General features: G+C 43.0%; 2 long non-coding RNA genes across 3 annotated transcripts in view; both read right to left on the minus strand.

Annotated features, from left to right (window-relative positions):
• Positions 1-355, minus strand: part of LOC110596347 — a 34,032-nt gene extending 33,677 nt beyond the window's left edge. Inside the window, exon 1 of the long non-coding RNA XR_002482406.1 lies at positions 98-355. This is a non-coding gene — a long non-coding RNA (uncharacterized LOC110596347). The remainder of the gene's footprint in view (positions 1-97) is intronic.
• Positions 356-415: 60 nt separating this feature from the next.
• The window catches only part of LOC103268290, a 199,596-nt gene continuing 172,568 nt past the window's right edge, over positions 416-27,443 (minus strand). For both annotated transcript variants that reach the window (XR_504803.1, XR_504804.1), the window contains exons 2-3: positions 11,645-11,874; positions 416-560 (exon numbers count right to left, since the gene is read on the minus strand). This is a non-coding gene — a long non-coding RNA (uncharacterized LOC103268290). The remainder of the gene's footprint in view (positions 561-11,644; positions 11,875-27,443) is intronic.

Below are 27,443 nucleotides of genomic sequence, written 5' to 3' on the forward strand. Positions count from 1 at the left end.
TCTGGGCGACAGAGTGAGACTCCAACTCAAAAATAAATAAATAAATAAATAAATAAATAAATAAATAAATAAATAAATAAAAATAGTCATTACTTACATCAGATTCTTATTTAGGTTGGAAGAATTTTGTTTAGACTCAAATCTCCTTGTACTCCATTTAAAACTTAAATGTTGTAACTACAAATTGTCACCACCATCTTTATCATCATGAAGATACCTTTGTTACGCCTCCCTTCATTTCAGACCAAGTGGTATGTCCGGAGATACAGATATATAATACATTCATCCAATTCAAGGACTTTAAAGTCCAGATTTGTCTTGTATGTGGAACTCGCCCCATTGAAGATATAACTTGTCTTGTATTTGTTTTACTTCTTTCTCTTTCTGTAGACTAGAAATAGTGCCGGTGTTCCTTCAAAGGGTAAATCACAACTGAATTGCAAAAAACTGGCTCCTTCCCCAGCAGTGGCAAAAAGGGCACGTCTTAAGGGAAAAGACCACAGGCTGACCATTTGCTTCTGTGCTTCTGACAGAGGGAGTGCTGCACCCCCATGGTGGTCCTGGAGAGGGAAAAGAAACCATATTTGAGACACTAGATGCCCTGTTGACACCACAACTGGAGCCTTAGGGAACATTTATGAATGGAACTGAGTCAGTTAAGTAAAAGAACTGCAGCCCAGGAAGCTACAGCAAAGGACAGGCTTAACCTGATGACTCCCAGGTAGCAAACCGCTATCCACACAAGATCCTATTGGAAGATTTCCTACCACCCAGGACAAATGTGACGAAGATGCTCATGACTCTTAGGATGTTATGTCAAGCTTGATGCATAATTGTATCGTGTATGCCATGAATATGAATTTAAATTAATAAAAAACAAATTTCTTCCCATCCAGTAGTACTCCACCAACTAAGGAGTTTGGAGAAGAGGCTTTCAACAGCATCAAGAAATGGCACCAAGAAGAAATTGCAGTCCCATGAAGAACTAATTCATATCCAACGCACTCCCTACACAGCTTGTCTTTTAAAGATGACACCTTCCCCTTTTGGATTTTGTGAGCCCTTGGGATTCACTTCTTCTCAAAATTTGATTATACATTTCAAAGAATGGGGTAGAGGTGCCTGTAAGGAGAACTACATAAGCAAAAGTATAAAATTGGAAATGCTATTTTATCTGCAAGGAGCAATAAATTATTGCATTTTCTTTCAAAGTGTTTATTATTACAGTTTTGTCTCTACTATAAGTTTAAAAACTGTTTATCCCTCCTTACATCAGGATGAATTTTTTTAAAGGCATAAATTGCATTCACCCAACTAGACCTGTCCAACGAAAGAAAACATTTTTTTCCTGCTTTCCTTTGTTTTACTCGGGATATTTGGTCCTCCTACTTGAATCCTAAATGGATGAAAATAATAATCAACGATTGATTTATTTGTGTGGACAAAATGATTTGATGCTGTTTCTTGTCATTGACAGAATGATCTGTGTGGAATTGCATTCAATTGATAAAACTGTGATGAAATGTTATTCGTTGGATGAATAAAGTTCGAAGTCAAGAGAAATTGCTTTGGCTCACATGATATTTTTTCAGCTGCCAGTCATTTCTTGGCATTTGATCACATCATTGTCTCTGCTCCCATCATATTGACTCCGTTGTCTGTTATTAATTGAAGCATGACTTTTCTTTCAAAACTACAACAAAGAGCACAAATTCTAGAAAGTGGAAGAAGCCTAACTTTTACTTTTCCTGGATTCTTGTCTGTCCAGTTCTCTACAGAACATCTCACCTTCTTTATCCGTATACTTTCAATATCACAAACACTTATGATCTTTTTTTTGAAGATGTACTCTATAAAAAGAAATGTCTCATAGTTTGACTTTATTCAACATGCCTCCAAATGAATGTATGAAGGTACAAAGTTTAAAATAAAGCTCCCTTGCTATGAAGTAAGGATACTACATAACCCTGAGAAATAAAGAACTGATCGTGAGCTCCACAAGCATAATACTAAGTGAAAAAGGCCAGATGCAAACAATGCATACTGTATGAGCCCATTTATAGAAAGTCCAAAATCAGATGAGGCTTACCATTGATGTTAGAAATCAGGAGAATAATTACTCATGGGAGACAGTGACAGAGAAGTAGCAGTGGGTACTTATGCCAAGAAAGTTCTGGTTTTTGATCTGGACGGCAGTTATAGAGATATATTCTACTTTGGAAAAAAAATCCCATGGTACTGAGCATTTATGGAAGTTATTTGCATGTATTTTATACTGTGATAAAAATTTACTAACAAAAAATAGTATAATTACTACAAAAAGAGTTTTTTTATTTGTTTTTGTTTGTTGTCATTGTGGTTGTTGTTGTTGAGTCATTAACTGATTAGCTGTGGAAGTGAGAGAAAACAAGACTATAGCGTGACTTCCAAATTTCTTTCAGGCACTAGTGGGTGGGTGGGTATACAGAGGACAAGAGGACACAGAGAAGAATCTTTTTATGGGGGGTGGGAGGGTTGATTTGGAGAACTTGACTGTGAAGTACCTGCAAGTCAGGACACTCAATCTAAACTCGTGATGAACACCTGAGATGGAGTACACATTCAGGAGTGGTCAGTAAAGCAATAACTAGAGCCTGTGAGAGGATGTGATTGCCAGGAGAAAAGGCAAGATGAGGGGGAGGGCTGGAGAAGGAGCAGGAGAAACCCTCGTACTCGACTACAAATTTCCATCCCAGGGAACATAAGCAGGATGGACTTCCTAGACTTTCAAACTCCATGGACCTGGGCTATCCTTGGGGCTCATCCCTCTCAGAAGGAGATGTGACTCATCCCAGGACCAGTATCCTTTCTCAATGACCTCTTGACCTTTACCTCTACTTTTCACATTCACATCCAAGTTCCTTGCACACATTAGATGAATGAGTGAATTCTTCACCAATAAGTCTTTAGTCATAACAGCATTCATAGGCTTTTGCAATGTCGAAAGAAAATGAAATAGAGGCCACAGGTGAATGCAAATGATGTGTATTTATGCTGGAAAAATGAGGGAAGCAATTTAAAGCACATATTGGAGGGGAGTCAGGGACTACGAATATAGGAGTTTTATAGCAAGTTCGAACAGAGCAGCAGGGGGTGGGGTGGAGATAGTTATTAGCAATTCTCTCACTTATAATTCCCTGTCCCCCTTCTCTCAGCTCAGTTCAATAAAGGCACCCATAAAATAAGTTCTCTTTCATTCTATAGGCAGTCAATAATATCTGACAACAGTTAGGTCAGCAAAATTGGCACTGGTGTCTACAGTATGGAAATCACCAAAGGAAACTATTGTTTGTTTTGAAATTAATGCCTCTTAGAATCAATAATTCATTGGAAAACTGATATTGACTACAGTGTGCTTGTGGGTGGCTTTCAGTGGGGTTGGAAGGTTCATTGGCTTCCTCCTTGCCACAGAGGTTAAATGAGCAAGTCGCTGAGTAAAATAGGCATAAGGCTCCTATCCATCCCATTATTTAAAAAGAGCACTGGACACCTAATAAAAACTCCAGGGAACATTAGCAACTATTTGCCAATTTGTGTTTTGACTATTAGTGTTTTGTTATTTGTTGGTTAAAAAAAATCATCATGAATTAATAGCACTAGCTATATTAAGGGTTTAATGTATATGTCAATACCCACCTTGTGCCTGGCTCTGTGATGCAATCTCTAAGAAAACTCTTAGATAAGACAAAGCCTCTCTCGGAGGTAAAATCTTATAACCTTAACTAAAAAGGGTCTAGACCACATCTATGCAAACCACTTTGCTTTCCTGATAAAGAAAATGATACCTGAAAGATAAAGAATGAAGTCTAGAATTCAGTTTTGCTGAATTGCAGTTGAAGGAACTTTATAGCATCAAATCTCTTTTGTGCTTGGATTTTTTCTAATTGCATCAAAGGAAACTCAAGAAATACTTACAATGATCAAAAACAATTGTTCACAGTTTATGGCCCAGGTTCGACTGGCCACAGAGTTCAGAGAGGAGAAGAAACTCAGAGGTAATGTGATATGAAAACAGATGATACCCAAAGGATCATAGTTCAAATCTCAGCTCTGACACCCGCTAGCAGGTGTCAGAGATAAGTTACCTAATCCTATGAGGTTCTTTAAAATGGAGATAAAATACCTTCCTTAGAGGTAGCTCTCATGAAGAAATGATGCTCATCAGTGGTGAACTGGATAAAGAATATGTGGTACATATACACCATGGAATACTATGCAGCCCTAGACAAGGATAAAATAATGCCCTTTGCAGCAAAGTGGATGCATATGAAGGCCATTACTCTAAGTGAAACAGCACAGAAACAAAAACTGAATACTGCATATTCTTACTTTTAAGTGGGGGCTAAACACTAGGTATACACAGACATACAGATGGAGAAAACAGACACTGGGGACTCTTAAAGGAGGGAAGGAGGGAGGGGGACAAAGGTTGAAAAATCATCCATTGGGTACCACACTCATGGTTCAGATGATGGGCAAAATAGAAGTAGAATTTCTCACCATCATGTAACATGCCCATGTAACAAATCTACATATGTATCCTTTGAGTCTAAAAAATATGAAAAAAGAAAGATACATGACTATTAGACCCATTAGACAATACATGTCAGCTCCTTCCCTTTTTTCCTCTCCTTCCTGGAGCAACCAGTCAGGAGTTCTGAGAATGCAGACTGCAGTGAACCCCAAGAAATTCGGGTGATTTCTTTTTTCCCTGAGCTGGTGTGTTGAGATTTACCATCCCATATCCACAGCTGCTTCAAGGCCTGAGTCATGAATCCTGGGCTTCATGGTCATCAGTTACTTGACTCTGCATGCGTGGGCATAGGATGTCTCAGCTACATACCAGGCTCACCCTCTAGAGCATAGTCTGGGAAAACAGAAAGCAGTTGTGCACCAGCCTTTTCACTATCTGCATGCAGTACTGCTAGCTGCTCAGTGTTTAGACCTACAACACAAAATCAAGGCCTGGAGAGAGGTTTTCATCTTCATCTCTCCCGTTTCCTAAGAACCTTTGAGAAAATCTGAATTTCATTTATCCAGAGAATGGTTTCCTCAAAAATAAAAGAACCAAGATGAAGTTCACTAACAGCAGTGAAGTACCTGCAGAAGCTCCCTGGGCCCCTGGATGATTATGCACTGACCTTGACTAACTTATCCACTTGGGACCTGCATTCAGACAGTCTCCATCACCCAATCCTTCAAAGACTTCATCTCTCCTGAGAATGACTGAAACTCATGTAAGTTAACAGTTCTCCCTGGACTGCAGACTGTGAAAACAAGTCAAGATGTCACAAGGGTAGCACTCCCTGTTCTAGTACTGCTAATGCAAAGACAAGAAGAGATAGTATAGACACAAAGGCACAGGGAAAACATGATCAAGACTTCAACCCTAAACAGACCCCTCCACACACACACACATATGCAGGAGCACAGAAGACCCTCAAGCACACAGAAGACACACACATGCACACAGCTTCACACAAGAACATTCACATATGTTCTGCACACACACACACACACACACACACACACACACACTCGCAGAAAGACCTCCAAGACTTTGTATGTCCCTGTGTCTACCCTCTGTGCACTCCTCTCCTCACTTCTCCATTCTCAGTCCCCATTGCAAGGTGGCTCAGCTCTGGAGTCAAAAAGGAATTTGAATTCTTGTTCTAACTTTTTCCACTCAAGAGTCATGAATCTTGGGCAGGTTATTCACCCTCATAAGCCTTCTTTTCCTCATCTGCAAAATGGGGATAACAATGGTTTCTACCTACAATAATTTTTTTTTTCCTCACAGGGCTGCTGTGAGGTTTAAATGGGAAAATGTATTTAAAGTATTTGGTACACTTTCTAACAAATAGTTAATGTTTCCTAAATGATATAAGTAGGTATTATAGGCCCACAATCTCTCCTATTCACAGAATCCAAAAAGTTTTGAAAACCAAAAGATTTTTTATAGCCTGACCTGGACTGACATGAGGCATTTTATCATGCCTATTAATCTCACTTAGAGTCAATATTCATAACTTTTGCTACAGAAGTATTCATGTATTTGGTTAGGACATTGCCCCAGTTGCTACTGGCTTTTGCTTTATAAACAATATTTATCATTTTACTTTTGGGTAATCTGAAAAGTCCTATTTTGAAACACATATCCTAGGGATCTGGACAAGGAACTATAGATCAGTGTTACCATTAATATTTTTAGTTTCTATAGCAAAAACAAAAATATATAAGTAATAATACCATATGATTGGATTGGTAATTAAATAACAACTCTTGTTAATACCATTATACTCTGACTCTTCAGCACGTACATCTAAGGGTGCACCATGATGCTAAGCCCATACGTCAGCCTATCCTTCTTTCCCCCTCAAATACCAAGCTACTTTCTTCTTGCATCACTTCCTTATTTCAGGGAGGACTGAAGCTTCTCACAACTTGCCAGTGGAGTAAGTGTCTGAATTATCAAGACCACCTCAGTCTTGTTCCTGCAGGAGGTGCTCCTTAGCTGTTCCAGTACCTACTGACCTCTCTCTTCTGCCCCCATCGCCTCACACTCACACTGGTCTCTGAAGACCCCAGTCCAGGGGTCCATGAAAGGTGGTGTTTCAGAGCTGAGGGGCTGGGAGAAGCAGGAAGCATCTCTTCCCAGATGCACCTGGACAGTAGAGGTCTCAGAGCACATTTCCTGGAATCCCCCACATATGTCTGAGAACCAAGACCAAAAAAATGAGTAGATTCCAGTGCAACCAAGGAATTTATTTGACTTTTCTTCCCTTCTGGAACCCTGAGCACACTCAATGAGAGGATGGCTCTGAGTGCCTGTCACTGAGACCCTAGGCCAGACCTGCACTTTTCTGCATTGTGGCTCTGAAGCCTTGATCCTCAACCTTGGGTGCTCATTAGAATTACCTGGGGAGAATTTTTAAAAATCTCTGTTGGGAGACCACATCCCAGACCAATGAATTCAGAATCTTTGGGGATGAGATCCAAGCATCAATACTTTTTTAAAGCTCTCACGTTATCTCCAGTGTACAACCAACATCAGGAGTCACTGTTCTCTGGGCCTCTGGAAGTAAAACCACACCTGCATGTGTTACTAACTCCCCCACATGACAGCCCTTGGTAATCCCTGGAACCAGGGACTCTGGCCTAAGTACCCTAAGGAGGAAAATCTTCTCCCAGAGATGCCCTGCAGGATTCGCCCTATAGTAGAAACCTGGAGAGAAAGCAGTACCCAATTCCTTGGAGGCTTAGGCAGGAACAACCCCAGAACCAGAACTCCTGGGTGGGCCCACAGTTAACTGGAAGCCTATATGGAAGATAGAGTTTCCAGATAAAATACAAGACACCTAGCTAAATCTGAACTCCAGATAAACAGCAAATAAGATGTTTAGTTTAAGTACCAAATATTGCATGGTATATACTTACACTAAAAAGTATTCTTTACCAGCAATTCAAATTTAACTACATAAATTTAACTACATATTCTGTAGTTTTTTTTGCTAAATCTAGCAATGCCTGGAGTGGGGGCATAGACTCACCCTAACTGGCTCCCACCTGTGTCAGAAAAGCTTGTTTATCCAGGCAGGGTATGATGGCTCATACCTGTAATTCCAGCACTTTGGGAGTCTGTGACAGGAGGATTGCTTGGGACCAGGAGTTTGAGACCAGCCTGGGCAATATAGCAAGACTTTGTTTCTCAAAAAAATCAAAAAAGTAGCCAGAAGTAGTCTCAGCTACTCAGGAGGTTGAGGCAGAAGGATCACCTAAGCCCAGGAAGTTAAGGTTGTGGTAAGCCATAATCCTGCCATTGTACTGCAGCCTGGGCAACAGAATGAGACTCCAACAAAAGTAAATTAAATAAATAAGTAAATAAAGTCACTCATTCATGTGACACATTCAACATATTTTAGAAGAAGAAGGAGGAGGAGGAGGAAAAGGAGAAGAAGAATAGTAGTAGTAGTAAGAGGAAAAGAGGAAGAGGGCAGGAAGAAGAAGAGGAGCCGTCATGTTTTTCCAGACGACATTCACTCCATCTTCCAAACAAATAGAATTTACACTTTCCTTTACAAAAATAAAAATTAAAAAAGCATGTCCACTTTTCCTTTTCTGTTTTCTTCCAGAGGCATAGTCCTTCCTATTATACTGGCACTTTTAACTCCTTGTCAAAGGTCATTCCCATCTGTCATGGAAGGAACACAGGAATTCCTTTCCTTTCTGTCTGCATCACATGAGGATAAAATGGAAGATTGATTCACGGGCAGGAATCCCCTCAGCTGCCTCTCAGCTCTCCAGTCTTTTCCAGCAACTCCCAGAAGCACCCTGGGCTTAGGGCTCTCGTCTGCCCCAAGTCTGGGGAGCTTTACTCAGGGAAAGAAGGGCAAAGGGAATTGGGCTGCTGCAGAGATGGTGCTAATTGGAGCAAAAGATTTAGCCTCCTGGAAAGAGTAGCAAGACCAGATCCGAGGAACCCTGTGAAAGTCTAAGGGCCTGACTCTGGCCTAGCTTCTCAGGGGAAGACAAGACTAGACTCCCATTGAGGCAAGGCAGAAAACATTAAAAATGAATCAGTTAGCTGCAAATACAGGATATTAAATATCTGTACTTTTTTTTCTTCTGTCTCCTTGTAAATGTTGAAATTTTATGAGAGTTTGATTCAGAGCCTTAGGACCTGCCTGTCAGGTCAATTCAAGCTTCTTTACCATTGAAGGGCCATCAAGGATGGCCTTGGCTGGGAGATGTCACTTACTTTCTGCAGCCTGCTACAGCTGTGCTGGCCCCTGGTTTAGGTACTCTGCCGACCCCTGAGGGATTGGTTTTGGTTAGGTCTGGCTTTTTCAAGATGACATCTTTCCCTGTCTCAAGAGACTCCAAGAGACTCCTGGCTGAGATCGCCATCCTGCCTCTTAACCCTGTAGCACACTGCTGCACCTGCCTTATGTAACCAGTCACCTTCTCACTATCATCTCACTTGTGGGTATCAACCGTGCTAGACACGTGAGGGCAGGAGGGGTGCACTGCGCACATCCCATCATCCTTTCAGCCATGCATTAACTAGTCCAGTGCATTGCTCCAGAATATTTGATGGATGAATGAGTGAAAAAATAAGGAGTGACAGCCACCTTCCCTTTAAATATACATGCTGCTATCCCTCCAGCTTTCGGAATGCCTCCCAAGGCTAGGAGGGCTGCAATTATTTAGCTCATCTTGTAACCTAGAAAACCAGATGGGAATAAATGACTCTCCCAAGTGGGTTGTAACTCACTTGTGGCAAAGTCAGACCAGTGGTTCTCACCCTGGAGTCCTGCCGGGGTGTCCTTTCAGGGCACAGCACGGCCTCTTCTCTGGGCTACTAAGAGGAGGGCATGTGGACCTAAGTCTTCAGATGCTTGCAAGCCATCACCAGAAACATGGAGGCCCATCTCTTCAATAATAAATAACAAGTAGTAACAGTTGTATCAGAATATTAGGGAAAGGAGAGGAGCTTCAATGTGTGTTATCTGGGTAAAATGTACAGACTGAATCCTTTCAAATAAAAATTGTTGTCGGTTAGAACTTATTTCCCAACAAGGAAATCAAAGCTTTCCAAATCAAACAGCAACTCTTTGGGGGCCATTTATTTACTTAGTCATTAAATAAAGACTCGCCGAGTGCCTACCCTGTGCCAGGGATGACTTTGAAGACTGAGAGAGTGTGGGAGAGTGAGTCAGAGAGGGTTTCTGCCCTCATAGAGCCTGCATGCTAGACCGGGAAGATAGACTTTTAAAAATAAGCCGAATACACTGGCAACACAGTGTCAGGATGTGACGAGGGCTATGAAGAGAATAAAGCAGGGTGGGATGAGAGAGAGGGACAGAGAGTCTGCTTTAACCAGGTCAGGAAAGGCCTATTGGAGAAAGGAAGTGGCATGTGATGCAAAACATACCTACAGGAAGCAGCCATCCCTGGGAAGGTGTAGGACAAGAACCTCCTAGGCAGAGGAAACAGCCAGTGCCAAGGATCCGAGGTGGGGACAACCAGGGACTCTGAGAAGTGAGCAAGGAGGGGAGCAGAATAAGACATCATCAGGGAGCCAAGTGAGGATCAGACCCTGGAGAACCCAGCTAGGTGACACCTGAGGGTCAGGGTGAAAAGTTTGCATCTTCCCCTCAGTGTGATGAAAAGACTCCAGAGGGTTTTGAGCAGAGGGGTGCATGATTTCACTTATGTTCTGAAAATATCACATGGCTTTATGGAGAATAGATTTAAGGGGATGAGGTGAAAGAAGGCTGTTGCAATATTCCTGATTGTGGAGATTGTGACCTGTCCTGGATGGAGAGAGAACCATTTAGAAGGATGTGGAATCTGTTTTTAATCAAAGTCAATAGCATTTGCCCATGACAGATATCCAGGGCATAACGGAATGAGATAAGTTAGATTTAGGCTTCTGCATGGCTTAAGCAGCTAGGTATATGGTGGTGCCATATACTGAGACTGGGGAAAGAAACATCACAGAAGGAAATGGAGCTTCCCTTTGAGATATTTGGGGACTGAGATTCCTATTGGATGACCAAGGTGGGACAAAGAGAAGACAACTGGAGGACACCTGAGTTTCAAGATTATGGAAAAGGCCAGGCATTTGAAGTCCAGAGTTGTTAACATCGGGTTGGTCATTAAAACCATGAAGTGAGGAAATTTCCCTGAAAAGAGAAAATATGAGTAAAGAAAAAGAAAAGAGAAAGCTCAGGTTGATGCCCCAGATATTCCAACACTGGGAGTGTTGGAGGAACCAGCAAAAATGAGTAAGAGTGAAACAGAAAGTTGGTTGGAGAGAGCAGAGTTTGAAGTGGAGCTAATCTGTGTTCCACTCCATTTGAAGTGGAGCATTAGAAGAGTCCAAAATCAAAGAACACCATGGACTAAAGAAATCAAGGAAAGTTTCCTGAAGTAAGTGGTATTTAAGATATGCCTTGAAAACTGGACAAGGTTTAGATCAGTGTAAAGCAGTGAAGGGCATACCAGGTGAATGTAAAGGTGTGAGCAAAGCCTAGAATTGGGGCCTGGGCAGTCAGGAGTCACAGAGACAGGCAGGAAGAGGGAGAGGCAGTAAAAATTAGCAGGATCACTGCCCATGTGTTGGGGGTCCTAGTGAGAGATAAAGCTGGAATTATGTGAAGACAGGAGGAAGCCAAATGACCTGGGAGTCAGACTTGGGTATTCAGGGCTGTTGCTTTCTCTCTCCTTCAATCCCATCAGCAAAGGGCCACCTGGGAGATATGGGCCTTCGTCCCTTTGCACACCATACAGTCAGACCATCAGCGGCCCTGGATCAAACCCGCTCCTTTCACAGCTGTCTGCTTTGGGGATGAATGCCATGGGGAGTCTTTAACCCAAGAATTCAGGAAATTAGCTCCACTTCAAGCTCTGCTCTCTCCAACCAACTTTCTGTAAACCCCTCTCTGCCCCAAATTCAGGTGCTTTCTTAATTAAGGTCATCTCCCAGTTCCTCTGTAAGTGAAAGTGTATTGTTTTTCCAACTTTCCTCCTTACCTGATTCTAAAAGTTTGTTTGATGGTCTTGGTTTCTCAAGATTCCTTTTATTTTGTAGGAAACTTACCTTTTACTCAGACAAAGGAGCTGATTCCAACCTGGGCAAATCACACCCCATCTGCAACATCCTCTGACACGTGTGGACTGGGAAAATGCTTCTCGTCTTGAGGTCTGAAAGCAAAGAAGAGTCTAGAACTGGCTGGAGCTCCAGTTCCTCTGGAGAAGAGCCCATTCTGTGCAGGGAAGGAGGCCAGACTGGTGCAGGAAGGGGTCACTTGGGTTCATAAGGAAAGTTTCCTAGAATAAGAGAGAGAGTTGACTGGATGATTTGTGTGTGGACATCTTCAACCTCACCCCCATAAGGAAACCCCCACAAGTGTATGCACAGACACATGCAAATATGCACACATTCACATACAATCATGTCCACAAATCACAAACTTATATACAAAAAACACGCAAGTGATGCTGTTAGAGACTTCTCAGGTATGTCCCCCGATCATCTTCATGCTTGCACATATATGTGCACACAGTATTCTCTTTCAGCCTATCTACAATGCGGGAAGGCATTGGGCTTTCTACCAGCTAAAGTGGTACCTACCAGGTACATGATGCTGCCTGGAATTCCTCCTGCCGTCATTGCTGCCTGATTTGGCTGCAATGATACGCTTACTCCACACATTCTGGACACCCTGCTCTCAGCACTGCCTCTCAGTTCTGTCTTTTGACTCTAGCTGTTCAGCTGTAACCATTTGCACATGTTAATGTCTTATTTGTGTCTGTTTGTGGGTCTTTTAAATATGTATGTTTGTCCTAAATAGTGGCTTGTGGCAGAAAACACATCTCTCCAATTAAGCCCGGGAAGCCTGGGGCTACCCGGGTGCAGATTGTTGGTCTTCTCCTAGACTTGAGACACCTGGTGATGATGTTCCTGTCAACCCAATTAAGGTGGGGACTTCTTGAAGACTGGGGCCTTCACTTGTCTTTCGCAGGTGCTCTCTGACTAGCCCAGTTCGGGGCTGGCACACAGGGGATGCTCTGTTGACAGTGTGAGACTGTTTGAGGTTAGCAGCACTATGGGCCCTCTTCTTAATAAGTACTGATGTACTAGCCATCCTCTTCTCAGCCAGTACACATAGAGGGGTACTTGTCACAAAGATCTAGCCCAGCTTGTTCTTCATAGCTGGGTCTGGAGGCACAGGGCTGCATGACCCTCTGTCTGCATAGGTCTTGTTTCAGAAGCATCAGGAAGACCCCTCAGATGCTCCTAAACCCTGCCACTTGCTGGTTGATGCTTGCTTTCTCTTGCATTCCTGGGGATAAGACACTGAGGGCAAGTCTCCCTTGGAAGGTGTCACACTGATTCTAGTATTATTCCTTCTCATAGCCCAGTGTCTGATTCCAGAACCTCTTTGTGGGAGGGGCTGGATATGAGAGCTGTAGGGGCCTAATGTTGATGATAGGGTAGGAGACATGCTTCCAGAGAAGGAAGGTTGAGTAGTACAGGGCAGCTCAAACTGAACTTTCATACTGTGTGGTTCTCCAGAGAAACAGAACCAATGGGATGGATAGATAAGTAGGTAGGTAAGTAGGTAAATAGATAGATAGATGATAGATACAGAGATAGATGATAGATAATAGATATAGAGATAGATGATAGATAATAGAAGATAGATAGCTAGATAGACAAGCAGATTGATAGCATCAATAGATAGATTGATTGATAGACTGATAGATAGACAGGTGATGATAAATGATAGATAGATAGATAGAAATTCATTATGATAATTGGCTCCCATGATGATGGAGGCATAGAAGTCTTAGCATATACTATGTGCAAGCTGGAAAACCTGGGACCTAAAGGTGTAATTCAGTCTGAGGCCAAAGGCCTGAGAGTTTGGAGGTATGAGGATATCACTGGTGTAAGTCTCAGAGCATGAGGTTCTGATGTCCAAGGGCAGAAGATAGATGTTCCATTTCAAACAGAGAGAACAAATTCACCCTTCCTCTGCCTTTTTGTTCTATCTGACTCTCAAAGGATTGGATGATGCCCCCCCAACATTGGGGAGGACGGACCTTCTGCACTCGGTTTCCTGATCTAAATGCTAAGGTCTTCTAGAAACACTCTCATAGACACATCCAGAGATAATAATTTGGTTTTACTATCTATCTGGGTATGTCTTAGCCCAGTCAAGTTGTCCTATATATCTTGGTTCTTGTACTATTTTCCTTATCCCTCCTCTGATCATCACCTTCCTTCCTAGCACCCACCCAAAGTGTCATAAGGAATATCTAGAAGATGCAAACTGTAGATATTGAGAGTGGAGGCAAGCAAGAGCAACTGTTGCTTCAAGAAGGTGTTCAACTTCCTAAACAAGCTGCTAAGAAGAGCTAGGAAGTATAGACTAGGGAGGCCACAGCTGACTTCTCCAACCAGGGATCAGCATCCCCCTCTTCAATGCCACCATACCACTTTTATCATATTACTATTACAGGAATTCAGACAGGGTAGTGGAGGTGAATAAAACTGGGTTTTATTCCTCTTCATATTCTAAGTACTTAGTACAGAACCCAACATGGTCAGCACTCAATAAGTACTAACAAAAGTTCTATGAACACAGGGAGGTACTGCCCTGGCTCAGAATTCCCAGAAAGCAGACTCTGATGGCAGACAGGAGTTTATTGGGAAGCGTTCTTAGAATCGCTCCTATGGGGGAGTGGGAGAAGTTGGATTGGGTAAAAGAAAAGTTGAACCATGATGCAGTCTCAACTGGAAGCTCTGGAGCTGAGAGGACCCTTCAGAGTTGTCCCATCTTTATGCACTTTCATCCACCAGTCTGCATGGTGGACAAGTGTGCCAACATGCCTAGAAGCAAGAGAAAGAAGTGCTTCAGTGCTGGGTATGGGATCTGGGGCACTGTAACATCCATCACAGAAACCCTGATGGAATATCAGTACTTTGGAAATGGAAAGAAATGTACTAGCAGAAGAGCCACAGAACCCAGAAGGACAGCTCTGTGCACTCGTCCACACATGTTTTCTGGTAGTGGACAAGTCGTTGAACCTCTTTAACCATTAGTTTGTTTTACACCAGCTGCACTTTAAAATCTCCTGAGAGGTTTTGTAAATTGCAGTCTCTGGCCCCCACCTCATACCATTTGAGTCAGGATCTCAAAGGGAGTGTTCATGCATCAGTGTTATCAAAAATTTCCTGGTGATTTTAATGAGCAGTTAAGTTGGAGAACCAATGGATAAATACATGATCCTTAGAGCTCCTTCTAGTTGGTTTCTAATACCTATGTACTAGATTTCTAGTATCTGTGATTTGCAGCCAAGAAATAGCCCTCTCTGTGTATAGAAGGACCAACGTGATTTCTGGGTGCAGAAGTCTCTCCAAATTCACTCCTTGTTATTATCTGAATTGCAGCTCCACAAAATTTGTATATTGAAGTCCTTAACCCCAATACCTCAGTATGTGACTGTATTTGGAGATAGGGCCTTTAATTAAGTCAAAATGAGGTCATTTAGGTGGGCCCTAATATAATATGACTGGTGTCTTTATAAGAAGAGGAGGTTAGGACATAGTTACACACAAAAGACTATGTGAAAATATAGAGACAAGACAGCCACTACAAGCCAAGAAGAGAGGTCTCAGAAGAAATCAACCTACCAACACCTTGATCTCAGACTTCCAGCCTCCAGAACTGTGAGAAAATAAATTTCTGTTGTTGAAACTACCTGTGGCATGGTTACAGCATCCCTAGCAAACTAATACAGTCAACCTCAAACCCCTATGCCTTCTCTCAACTTCTCTTCCCAATCCATTCCTCCATAAATACTTTCAAAGGCTTCCTCTTCTTCCACACTCAAATACTGATATCATAGGACAGAGCTTGGAAAATTTCCACCTTTGCGAAAAATCAGTGATGACTCTTCCCCGATATTTTCCTACTTTTCCTTCTAGTCCATGAGTGAAGACAGAGCTGATCAAAGACATTCCAAAACAGCCATCCCATTGGGCCCATTCTTAGCAAAATCATAGAGGGTTTTACAAGGAAAAGAGGGCAATTATAAGGGAAGTTATTTTCTATGTAGAGTGGTGATATTATTTGATGAGTTGGGGAAAGTCAGCCCATAATAATTCTCCCTCCCAGCCTGTGGCCAATACTTGAAATTCAACCATCCAGAATATTCTTGTCATATTAGTCAAGGCCTCTGTTAAAATGTCAGTGCCAAAGAGTTGGGAAAACAAAGCCATTATATGCTGTTTCTACTTTAGGCTCAGTTTGCAATTTAAGTTGTATCCTATGGGCAGGATTGATGAATGGTTGTTAGAAGAGGATTAAGGCATTGGTCACTTCAAAGAAAAAAATGGTGTCATTTTTGTATAATAAGCTCTTATACCAAGTTGTAGGATTGCTGGGTAGATACCAAGTTGTAGGATTGCTGGGTCGAATGGTAGATCTACTTTTAGTTCTTTGGGAAATCTCCATACAGATTTCCATAGAGGTTGTACTAATTTACACTCCCACCAACAGTGAATAAGCATTTCCTTTTTGTAATTCACAAATCACAATTGCAAAGATCTTTAATCAACCTAAATACCCATCAACTGATCAATGTCTAATGAACATGTGATACACACACACACACACACACACACACACACACACACACACACACACACACTGGAATATTATTCATCCATTAAAAAAGAGTGAAAGAATGTTTTTTGTAGCAACTTGAATGGAATTGGAGACCATCATCCTAAGTGAGGTAACACAGAAGAAATGGAAAACCAAATACTACATGTTCTCACTTTTAAATGAGAGCTAAGCTAAGGGTCTGCAAAAGCACAGAGAATGGTATAATGGACATTGCAGACTAGAAGGAAGAGAGTGGGAAATGGGGAGGGACAAAAATCGAGTAAATGTGCACTAGCAGGGGCAACAGGTACACTTAAAGTCCAGACTTCACCACTATACAATGCATCCATGTCACCAAAAACCAATTGTACCCCTAAAGCTATTAAAATAAAATGAAATTTTAAAATAAAAAGATGGACTTGTAGAAGGCCTGTTGCCTGCAAAGACTACCTGCCACCATTTTCTTTATTATTTCACCAAAAGCCCCCAACAAATAAACAGGGCATGTTTCCCAGCTTGGGCTTACACTGAACCGTCTTAGACAAGCATTCCTAAATTTCTCCAGTTACACTCAAAGGGAGACCAATCGATTTGTCCAAATAAATATCATAAACACAAAGTGTTTAAAAAGCGAAGGGGCACAGAAGGGACTTCTAGTCAATCATCTTCCACTGTAAGTAATTTCTGGTTTTCAACCCATTCCCTTAATGACCTGAAAAGTCCTATGGGCACTGCAATGTATTTCCTGGGGAGAATTTCCCCAAAGAATGCTGTCTCCTAACCCATGCTATTATATTAACAGGAATGAAGTGTGAAAAATAAAAATGTCCTGGACAGGAGATGCAATTATTTTAGGTTCTTTCCTACCAGAAAAGAAAACATCATCCTGCTATAACTTTCTCTTTACTTCCTTCCCTCGTTCTCTCCTCCTCTTCTACCCACTGTTTAATGAGTCCCAGAAATTTTCCCCCAGAGAATGTTTCCCCATCATACAATACAACCTTGGAAGTAAACACTGGCTCCATTTGGATGGCCTGAAAAAACAGGGTGGGCCCGAGAAAACACATTCGCTCTAAAGGAATAAGAGCAAGTCTATGCATCGGGTAAGGCTGGGTGGTTTCCTCTTTTGTCCATGCCCTTATTCAGGCGGTTCTCACTTTAAGTAAACATTCTGAGAAAATGGTACAATGGATATTGCAGACTCAGAAGGAAGAGAGTGGGAAATGGGGAGGGACAAAAATCGAGTACAATGTACACTAGTGGGGGCAACAGAATCTAGCCAACGTAGAGCCTAGAGAAGGAGTATTTCAAGGTCTATTACTGTATCCCGGGACCTGGTATTGCTAGCTTTACTTACTATGCACCAGATGTTGAGCCCTGGGAACTCTCTTGCTTGATTCTAGTTACCACCATCTTGTCTTGTTCCTGAATCCCCATCTTCATCACCAACTTAACATCCAGACCGTCTAGAATGCGATTCACCCTACTGCAGCACCCAGCGGCCTCCCGTGGAGACTCCTTGTGCTGACTAATTCCATGCTTGCTTGCTGAGTTTGCATAAATCAGCTACTGCACAAAGACCCTGTGATGTTATGATGTAGATATTGTTTTCTACCCATAGTTCCCAGTTCATAACTCTCATAGCCCTTGTTACTAGTGTTTGTTTTTTATCATGTCAGGGCACTTTGCATCAAGATATAGCATCTCTCCCTCTGACCTCCTGAATTATTTTCACCTGCCCAAGATAGGGCCCTAATCTTGTTGTAGGTGGCTTAAAAGACCCTCATTCCAGAAAGGTCCTGTCCCACACCCTAGAGGAAGAACTGCTACACAGACAAGCCAAGAAAAGTCTGAACAGTCAGGACTTGCTGGGCTTAGGTCTTGTGCTTTTTGCCCAATCCCATTTCTACACAGTTGCCAATCATGCCTACATACCAAAGCCTCCATAAAAAGGGACGGTTTTCAGAAAGTGTCCACATGAAGGTACCTGGGGGGCACACCCAGGGATAACACAGAAGCTCCATGCCCGTCACCTCTTCCTCCATTGCCCTACTCATCTCTTCTTCTGTGCCCTTTGTACTATCCTTTATAATAAACCAATAAATGGAAGTAAGTAATCCCCTGAGTTCTGGAAATTAATCAAACCCAAAGAGGAGAACATGGGAACTCCAACCTGAAATAGGTCATGCAGAATCCCAGAGGCCCAGACTTGCAACTATTTTCTGGGCAGGAAGAAGGACCGTCTTGGGGACTAAGCACTCAGCCTGTGGGATCTGACGCTGTCTCAGAGAGATAGTGTTGTGATAGAATTAAAGGACACCCAGGTGGTGTCCACTGCCTTGTGTAGGGGAATAAGGACCCCATGCATGTGGTCGCAGAACTCTTCTTCTGTGTTGATGATGGTTGTGGTGTGAGACAAGAGGAAAAACAAGGTTTGAGAGAGAGTTTTCTCAAATCAGGGCCCTACTTTGCAGAGAAGCAGTAGAGGGAAGTTGTTAAGAGCATGAAATCTCTACCCAGCTAGCCTGGGTTGGGGTCCTGGTGCTTATTACCGGATGGGCTACCTGGGCGTATCATGGTTTTACTCTGACTTGACTTCCTGCTTTGCAAAAGGAACATGAGTATTGCCTGGTTCACAGGGCAACTGTGCAAAGGAGGGAAACACTGGAAAAGTGCTGAGAACAGTGCCAGACAGGGACTGGGGGCTTCCTCACAGGCCGTTCCCACCTTGGTCTGTTGCTGGAACAGTCACACCCATTGAGCACCAAGTTTTCCATCTACTGGAGTGAACTCCGTCCAGTATCTGCCCCACACAGCTGGGCCAATCTCATTCCAGGGCCCACTTCCTTCCAAGGCCTATTCCCAGACTCATCTAAGATACTAGTAATTAAACAGCAGTGGACACAAAACATCTCAGCCAAAAAAGCATTTATTGAGCACTTATTGTGTGCCAAGTCGTAGCCTAGATGTAGGGGGTATACAATAAGTAGCTTATATTACTTTATCTTCTCAAGGAGCAGGGGATCTAACACATTTAGAGAATGTCTCCAAAATCACAACAAAAATTAATACGGAAAAGAATCCTTACTCCCCCGAAGTATACTGTATACAGTTAGTTTAATTTTTTTTTTTTTTCAGGACTGAGTTCTCTGGGTGGAATGAGATGAAGAGGATCAAATCACCTATCTCAACATCCCATGAAGACTGATATTCTCTGGATTACGGAGCAAATGGATTTCCAGGGATGGGGCACTGAAGGGGAATCCCTTGGGCAATTTTCCAATTCTTAGATATAAGCCCTTGTTGTCACCAGGAGATTGTATTTATGGCAACTAACCTGGAAGACAGAATCTGGTGGTAAAACTAGAAAACTAGCCAAACAGGTGACCCCTGCTCCTTCGATTCATTCTATCACTGTCTCATTCTCTCTAGCCTTCAGGAACCAAATGGGTTCATAGGCATTCGTGCTTGTTTTCATCCTTCTGTCAGGAATAAAAGATGTTGCCATGAGTACAGTCACTCTGTGGAGATGGGATCTGAACATGTTTCCTGCACTGGGTCCTTCAACCAACTGAGGACTGCCTGTGAGGAGTGGGCCTGTTCCAGCCTTCAGAATGCCCACAGGCGGGGTGGGCACGGGCCCTGGGTGCCTGGGAAGGGGAATTGTAACATACATGGGGGTGTGAGGTGCTAGGAATGCAACGTTTCAGACAACAGACCCTTGCAGGACTGCCTATTTAGTGCAGTAATCGTGTTTCCCACAGCGCCCTGGGAGCCCTGAGGCAGAGTGTGGGGGAGCTCCAACAGCCTTCCCAGAAAAAAAGAGAAAAAAGGTGTAAATTAGTCTCAAACAGGGTCCCAAAGAGGGTGATATAATGTTATAATGTTTAAGCCAAGCAAGAAAAATACCTCGGGCAGACTCTCACATAGCCAAGACAGAATGATGGGAAGAGGCTACGAGCTGGGAGACCTTGCTGGCAGCCCCAAGCCTTGCCACCAGGTGACTGTGCACTCCAGGGATATTTAAGATGGCCTTGAGAACAGGTTATATAAACTGAATGAGAAATCAGAATCCTGGGTAATGGGTGCCCTTTATGAAGCTGATTTCTCAAGCCTCAGCCTCCAGGGATCTCCCTGGTGTATTGGCCAAAAGTTCCCTGTGGGACCCCAGAGGCCTAAGTGGTCAGCATGTCCTCCCCTCCTCTCTGCTTCCTCTGAGCTGCTCCTTATTTCCCAGGGGCTGCCATCAGATGGGCTCCTGTTCTGGTCTACTTCTGTAGGATGAGTTTTCAGGAGGCAACAGAGAGACCTGAAGGACTGAGAGCATCATCTCTCCTGTTTTTGTCTTTTAAGCATCACATTAAAATGGGCTTGTCCCTGGGAAGCCTGTTTATGCAGCATCAGCATCAAAAAACCATTTTCCCCCTTCCCTCATGTTTTTTCTGAGACACACAGTAGCTCACAGGAATGAGAGATGATGCTCTCCCCCTTCTTTTCTGTGATTTTTGTGTGTTCAGGGCACCAGCATCGGAATCACAGAACCTAGAAGTAAAGGGTCTCTCCAGGTACCCCACAGCTGCCCCTCCTACACACACATATGCACACTCATACACACACACAAACACACACACACACACACACACACACACACACACACACACACACACACACACACACACCACTGATGGTCTCTTAGTGAGACCTGCTTCCCTATCCCTCTCTCTCTCCTTCCCTCCTCTTGTCCTCTCAGCACTCTTTCATGTTTGACTGCTGCCTACGTCGTGGTGTGTGACAAGTATCCATTCACTTGCTGGGCTCCCCTTAAAGATGACCCCAGTCCCTGAGAATCACACACAGAAGCTGCTGGTGTAGATGCTCAATCAATGTCCAGTGCTTGCTTCTTTCACTCACTTGCCTTCTTCTGCAGGATGTCTTTTTCCTGAACAAATGTAATCCAGTCTCAGTACTCCAGCCTCCTAAGACCTTGTAGGCACTATTTACATGATTTACGCCCTTCGTAGTGAGCTCACTGTGACTCCTTTCCTTTAAGGCCATGTTCCCTCACCTAGCACAGAGCCAGCACATAGTAGGAGTTCAGTGAGTATTTGTGGGATGAATGAATGAGTGAAAGAGTAAATGAATGAATGTGTCTTCCGTGTCAGGTGGGTCCCAAGAGAGCAGGGACACTGTCTTACTTTGGTCTTCACCTGTCCCCAGCACTCCTTACATACTTCTACACCTAAAGAGACTCACCCACATGTTGACGGATATGGCACTCACACAACCACTTGGATGTTTTTCTTTTGAAAAATGACTGCATTTTGTCCTCTCCACCCCTTCAAATCCCAGCTCTCCCCAACCCAGCCCATTCTCCCCACCCAGAGAGGGCAGATCACCCTTCTCACCGATTCTCTGATCTCTCACAGCACTGCTAGGAGACTAAACAGCCATTCCCTGCCACCCTGGTTATTAAAGTGATGGGTATTTGGAACTGTTTCCTCTACACAGAGGCTGCCCCACTCCCAGGAAAATGTGTGCAGGCTCTACTGCCTCATTCACCCCCTGGGAGGAGGTTGTGCCAGGCTCATCATGAACTCTGAAAGTTCTGGCTGTCTTGACTTGAACCACAGCTGCAGTTCGTTTCCCAGAGGCACTTCAAGAGGGATACTTCTAAACCTGAGAGCAATGGCCCTTGGCCTTCGGGGATCACATACCCTCCCTTCACAAGGGGCTCAGTAGGAACCAAAGCAACTGGAGAAGTCATCTTTGTGCAGCTGGACCCCTCTCCATGCCAGAACTCTGTTGCCCAGGAGCAATGCAGGGGTCTTCAGAAGAGCTCTGCCTTCTACAGACAGAAATCCACACTCAAGGCCCTGTGTGTCAGTGGACCTGATGGCTTTCCATTTTCCCCCACCTCCTATCTGTTCCCCAGAAGGCTCCACCCCTTACCTGTTTAGGCTCGGTTCTGGAAGCAAAACATGCCCTCAAAGTCATGTGTTCTTCCTATTCTCTCCCTAACAAGTTCTAATGCACTATCAAACCTCCCAAACCCCTGAAATCTCCTTTGATTGACCCAGCAGACTTTGTCTCTTCTTGCCCTGTTCTAAAACTGCACTCTATGCCACATCATCCCTTATGATAATTAACAAAGGTTTGGACAATAAATAGACTCTAACCATGGGAAGGGACACCTCTTTCTAAAGCAGTCCTGTGGGGAATTGGTAAGGAAACCACCTCTCCCTTGGTCATAAACTCATATCACCCAAGGTTGGGCAAAACCGGAGACTCTTATATGTCAGCCCTCATATGCCAGCACCTACTACTGGGTCAGCTAGTCCTAGGGAGACCCACCTCATTCCCACACTTTCAGCCTGACTGGACACACACAAGTCTTGCCTTCATTCTGCCCAAACTGGAATATAACAAGACTCAGGGGTAACATGGAAATCAGCTAAGAGGTTGTGAACCAGGATGGCCTAACAAAACAGGATGGTGGAATGAGGCAGCAGAGCCCCCCGCATGGGAGCCAGTTTCAGTGTACTGAGACCCTCATATTCCCCATGGCTGAGAAAGCAAGGCAAGAGAGGCCCAATCCACTCAAAGTCCCCATTTCCTGCCAAGAATCCCCTTCTTGGCAGTCAACACTGAAAATGAGGCTGCTCTGCTAAGGGGAGCCCATGGTAAGTGCTTGCCTTAGGGACTACCATAAATAATACTGTAATCAGCAAGCCCAACGTTTATCTAAGAGAAAGATGCTTCATTCAGGTAAGTGAGAGCATCACAGTATAATCTTTCTCTTGAGTCTGGTTCTTACTCTGTCACTCAGGTTGGAGTGCAGTGACAGGATCACGGCTCACAACAGCTTCAGCCTCCTGGGTTTATGAGATCTTGCATCCAGTGATTTTTTAAAAAATTTTTGTAGAGACCAGGTCTCACTATGTTGCCCAGGTTGGTCTCAAACCTCTGGGATCAAGTAGTCCTCTCGCCTTGGCCTCCCAAATTCTTGCATTATAGGAGTGAGTCACCATGCCTGGCAGGAATAACCTTTCTTAATTCAGTAATTTTCAGTCAAGGGAATATTGCTTCTCTCCTACTACTCCACCAATGGAGATGTCTGCTAAATCCAAATTATACAGGGACAAGCTCTACCATGTGAGTCTGTGTTCAGGAAAAGAAAACTGGGAACTCTGGGTAGGAAAATGCCTACCATGCAGTGACAGAGCCAGCAGGATGCACTCATTAGTCTGGGTAACTGATGAGGTATGGACTGAGCCCAGGGAGCCTCCTTGCCTCTTCCAAGCAGCACAGAGCCTGAGTGGGGTCATCTAGAAGAAGTCACCACCTGATGATGATGGGTTTGGTTCTGAAGAGCAGAGGGCAGCATTGGCTGGTCTGGACCACAGACCCAGCCTTCCCTCTCTCACCAAAGAGCAGTGAGCCACATGTTTAGCAATGCAGAGCGGTGGTTCCAGGCACTCTCAGCATTTATTATGAATCACCAGGACAGGAAAAATATGAGTCCCCACCTGCAGAGCCACTGAAGCAGCAACCTCAAGCACACCTTACCCCAAAACAGCTTCTTGCTTCCTCCACAGCACATGGAGCTTTGCGGGCTGAACCCAAAGGGACTGCTCCCTGGGGCAGAGTTCTCAAGTTTTAGAAAAGAATTTTGGACATAATCCTGACATCAAGATCCTCTTAAATGCTGGAATTTTTGACTTTCCTTAAAACTGTCTGCCCTTGAAACTATGCCCTCCATGCCCACATTTTTATGTGATCAGCCTGTGTTCAACCTGCAGGGTCTTCCAGGAGAGGCATCTGGATATTCAAAGATCAAAGATATCTATTACAGATAGATATTATTTCAGGTGGACGTTCTCTGTGGACTTCTGGGACCTTGAGCAAATGGCTGCCCCCCTCCTCCCGTTTATTTCCCATATGAAAGTTGGGTGTCAGTATGCCTAACTTTTCAGATAGTGTAAATGACTGGAATCATGCATGTAAAGCTCTTAGCTCAATGACTAGTGCATAAAATTAGATCCTACTTTACATCATTTACTAAAATAAGGCCCAGATGGATGAAAGACTTAATACTTTTTAAAAATAGATGAGAATATTGGAAAGCATGTTCATAACTTGAAGATAAGGAGAGTCTACTTATAAATAGGATACAGAAACAAAAGTCATCAAGGAGCAGGGTCATGTAAAAGGACTAAATCAAAATTAAGCACAGATGTAAGACAGAAACAAACAATGGATGGGAGAAATTATTGCCACCAAATATAACACAGAAGGATTATTGTTCAAAATATACATATTTAAAACTCCAAAAATAATTAAGAAAAAGAAAAGCAACTTAAACAATTGGCAACAAACACAAACAGGTCATTCACTAAAGAGAAAATGCCAATGAACAACAAATATATGCAGAGGTTCAACACTATTAGAATTAAGGACTAAGAAAAATTCAAATTAAAAAATTAATAAAATTTTGTATTCTTTTACACTTTGTAGATTGGCAAAAGTTCAGTAGTTGAAAAGGATGGTGGGGTTATAGGAAAACACACAATTTGTACACAATTGATAAGCGTATATGTTTTTATAACCACTTTACAAAATTTAGAAACCTAATTTGAGAAACCTTTGCGATGTAGCCATACATTTGAGACATTTACAAGAATACTCATGGTCACACTGTTTGAAGTAGAGAAGTTTTAGACAGTGGCTAAATAAAATGTAATATGTCATAAGATGGAATCATATGAAATTGTTAAAATGGATATAGTATATCTCTATGTTCAGAAATAATCTCTAAGAAACAATGTTGAATGAAAAAGGTATACATGTATGATACTATTTATGCTAGATAGATGTTTATATAAACCCTATTATTTTCTACAAGCACACATATGTCCATATATATGCCTTTTAAAAAATTGTAGAAAGATTCATACCAAATTGAGAACATTCTAGGGAGAGGTTGAGAGTGGTGGTAGTCAAATAATATTTAGTTTTCCTGTAATGTTTTAATTTATTACAAGGAGAATATATTCATGAATTCTTTCTGTAATTAAAATTAATTTTTAATTGAACAAATAAAATACAATAAAACCTATACCTCATCATAAACTACAAATTCTAATCTAAGGGATGTGCGACAATAACAACGAATGTTAATTGAGAGAATATCAAATGTAAGACAGGCTCTGTTCTAAGTGGTTTCTATTTGTGTTTTCTGTGTTTATATGCTTCCATATTTTCTGTTTTCACCTCTATCTTCAGGACAACAATATGCAGAGGGCCTGTCCTCAATCACCCTGGACAGATTAGAAGACTGAAGCTGTGGAGAGATGAAGTCATTGACTAAGGGCATCACCCCCAAGTAGTTGTAGAGGTAGAATTTGAACACAGGCAGTCAATGTGGCTGATGGAGCCTGCTCTGTGCTTCTCAATAACTCCTTCTGGGCTCATCACAGAAGATATGTGGCAATAGCCTTCCGACCCAGGGAATGGGCAACCCTCCCCACTTGAGACTCTGAACTCCCCAAAGAAGACCCAGTCTGCCTTTTCACGACCTAGGCTCCCCACCTCCACAGGTTATCAGAGGATGACTTGCTGAGGGCTCCTCAGAGGGCAGCAGGATGGATCTGGGAGAGCCAGCACAGGCATGTGGGACACAAAGGAAAAACATCTCAGAAGTCCCTGAGTTTCACAGTTCCCGGCAGCAAAGACAGGCTGGGCTGGGAAGTGCTCCCAGCAGCCTGGCCTCTGCCTCATCTGGAAAACCAGATTTTTACCTCCAGCTCTTGCTGGAGCGGGAGAACACACCATATTTAATCCTTCTAAATTAAACATGAATTATTCAGAGAAATTAAAAAAGAAGAAAACCTCTCTCCTGGTAAATGTGACTCTTATGGACTCTAATATCTGATGATTAACAAGGGACAAAAGGAGGCATTTGGCCCAGGGCGAAAGCAGTCAGTGAAATGTTTCCATTGAAACTGATCTGGTCCTGACTCGAGCTTCAGGCCACTAAGCTCCAGGCCCTTCTCCAGATTACTGCCTACCTGCTAGCTAGAGATAGTTCCCAAATGAAACTTACTGATGAAGGTCTTCTCCCAGGGGCATACCTTTGCACAGGTGAGCAGGTCACAGAACACATGCAATTTAATAGCCATCATGATGTGCTGTGGGTCCAACCATGCCCCCAAAATTGAAACTTCCCTGATTGGAAACACCCCTGTTGATCCCAGAAAGGCTGAGGACATTGTCTCAAGAAGCCCCATGAAAGGGTACTCAGCTATGACAGCAGTCCCCAACCTTTTTGGCATCAGGGACTGGTTTCATGGAAGATAATTTTTTCCACAGCCGAGGTTAGGGGTAAGGGGGAGGTGGATGGGCGTTATCAGGCGTTAGATTCTCATAAGGAGTGCAACCTAAGATCCCTCCCATGGGCAGTTCACAATAGGGTTCTCACTCCTGTGAGAATCTAATGCCATTGTCGATCTTACAGAATTGGAGCTCTACTCACTCGCCACTTCTGTGCAGCCCAGTTTCCAACAGGCCACTGATCAGTACTGGTCCGCAGCTCAGGGGCTGGAGACCTTTGGCTAAGACACCAGAAGTTGGGGTTGTCCTGGGTCATTCCTTAGAGAAGTTTCTGGACTCATGATTTTCTGAAATGCTACATTAGAATACTAATGGGTAGCACTTACTGAGAGCTTGCTAGGTGCCATGGGCTTTGGCCATATTCGCTAATTTAATCCTCACTGTAATATACAAGACCATCAATGTGAGTTGAATCTTACGGATAAAGAAACTGAGACATGAAAAGGTTAGATAGATAACTTGCCCAAGATTGTGTCATTCATTTATAGGTGCCAGAGGAGAGATCTGAATCCAGGGACTCTAATGCCAAAGCCCACTCTACTCAACTTCCTCTAACCATATAGGATAATATTAAAATAGAAATCTAGGGTGGGACCAGCGAATCTGCATTTTAATAAGCTACATAGTTGACTCTTATGCACTCAAAGGTAGAACTTCTGAATGCTGTGTGCCTTAGATAAATCAGTTGCTTCCTTGAAACTAATTCTGTAATTTAGCTTGTGTCACTATAGACTGCACTCCTTAGATAAGTGTTTTCATTCTTTTTTTTTTTTTTTTTTTGAGTTGGAGTCTCGCTCTGTCGCCCAGACTGGAGTGCAGTAGTCGTTCCCG

The sequence above is a fragment of the Carlito syrichta genome, unplaced genomic scaffold, assembly GCF_000164805.1.
Source record: "Carlito syrichta isolate Samal-C Ts95f unplaced genomic scaffold, Tarsius_syrichta-2.0.1 Scaffold308812, whole genome shotgun sequence".
Taxonomy (NCBI): domain Eukaryota; kingdom Metazoa; phylum Chordata; class Mammalia; order Primates; family Tarsiidae; genus Carlito; species Carlito syrichta.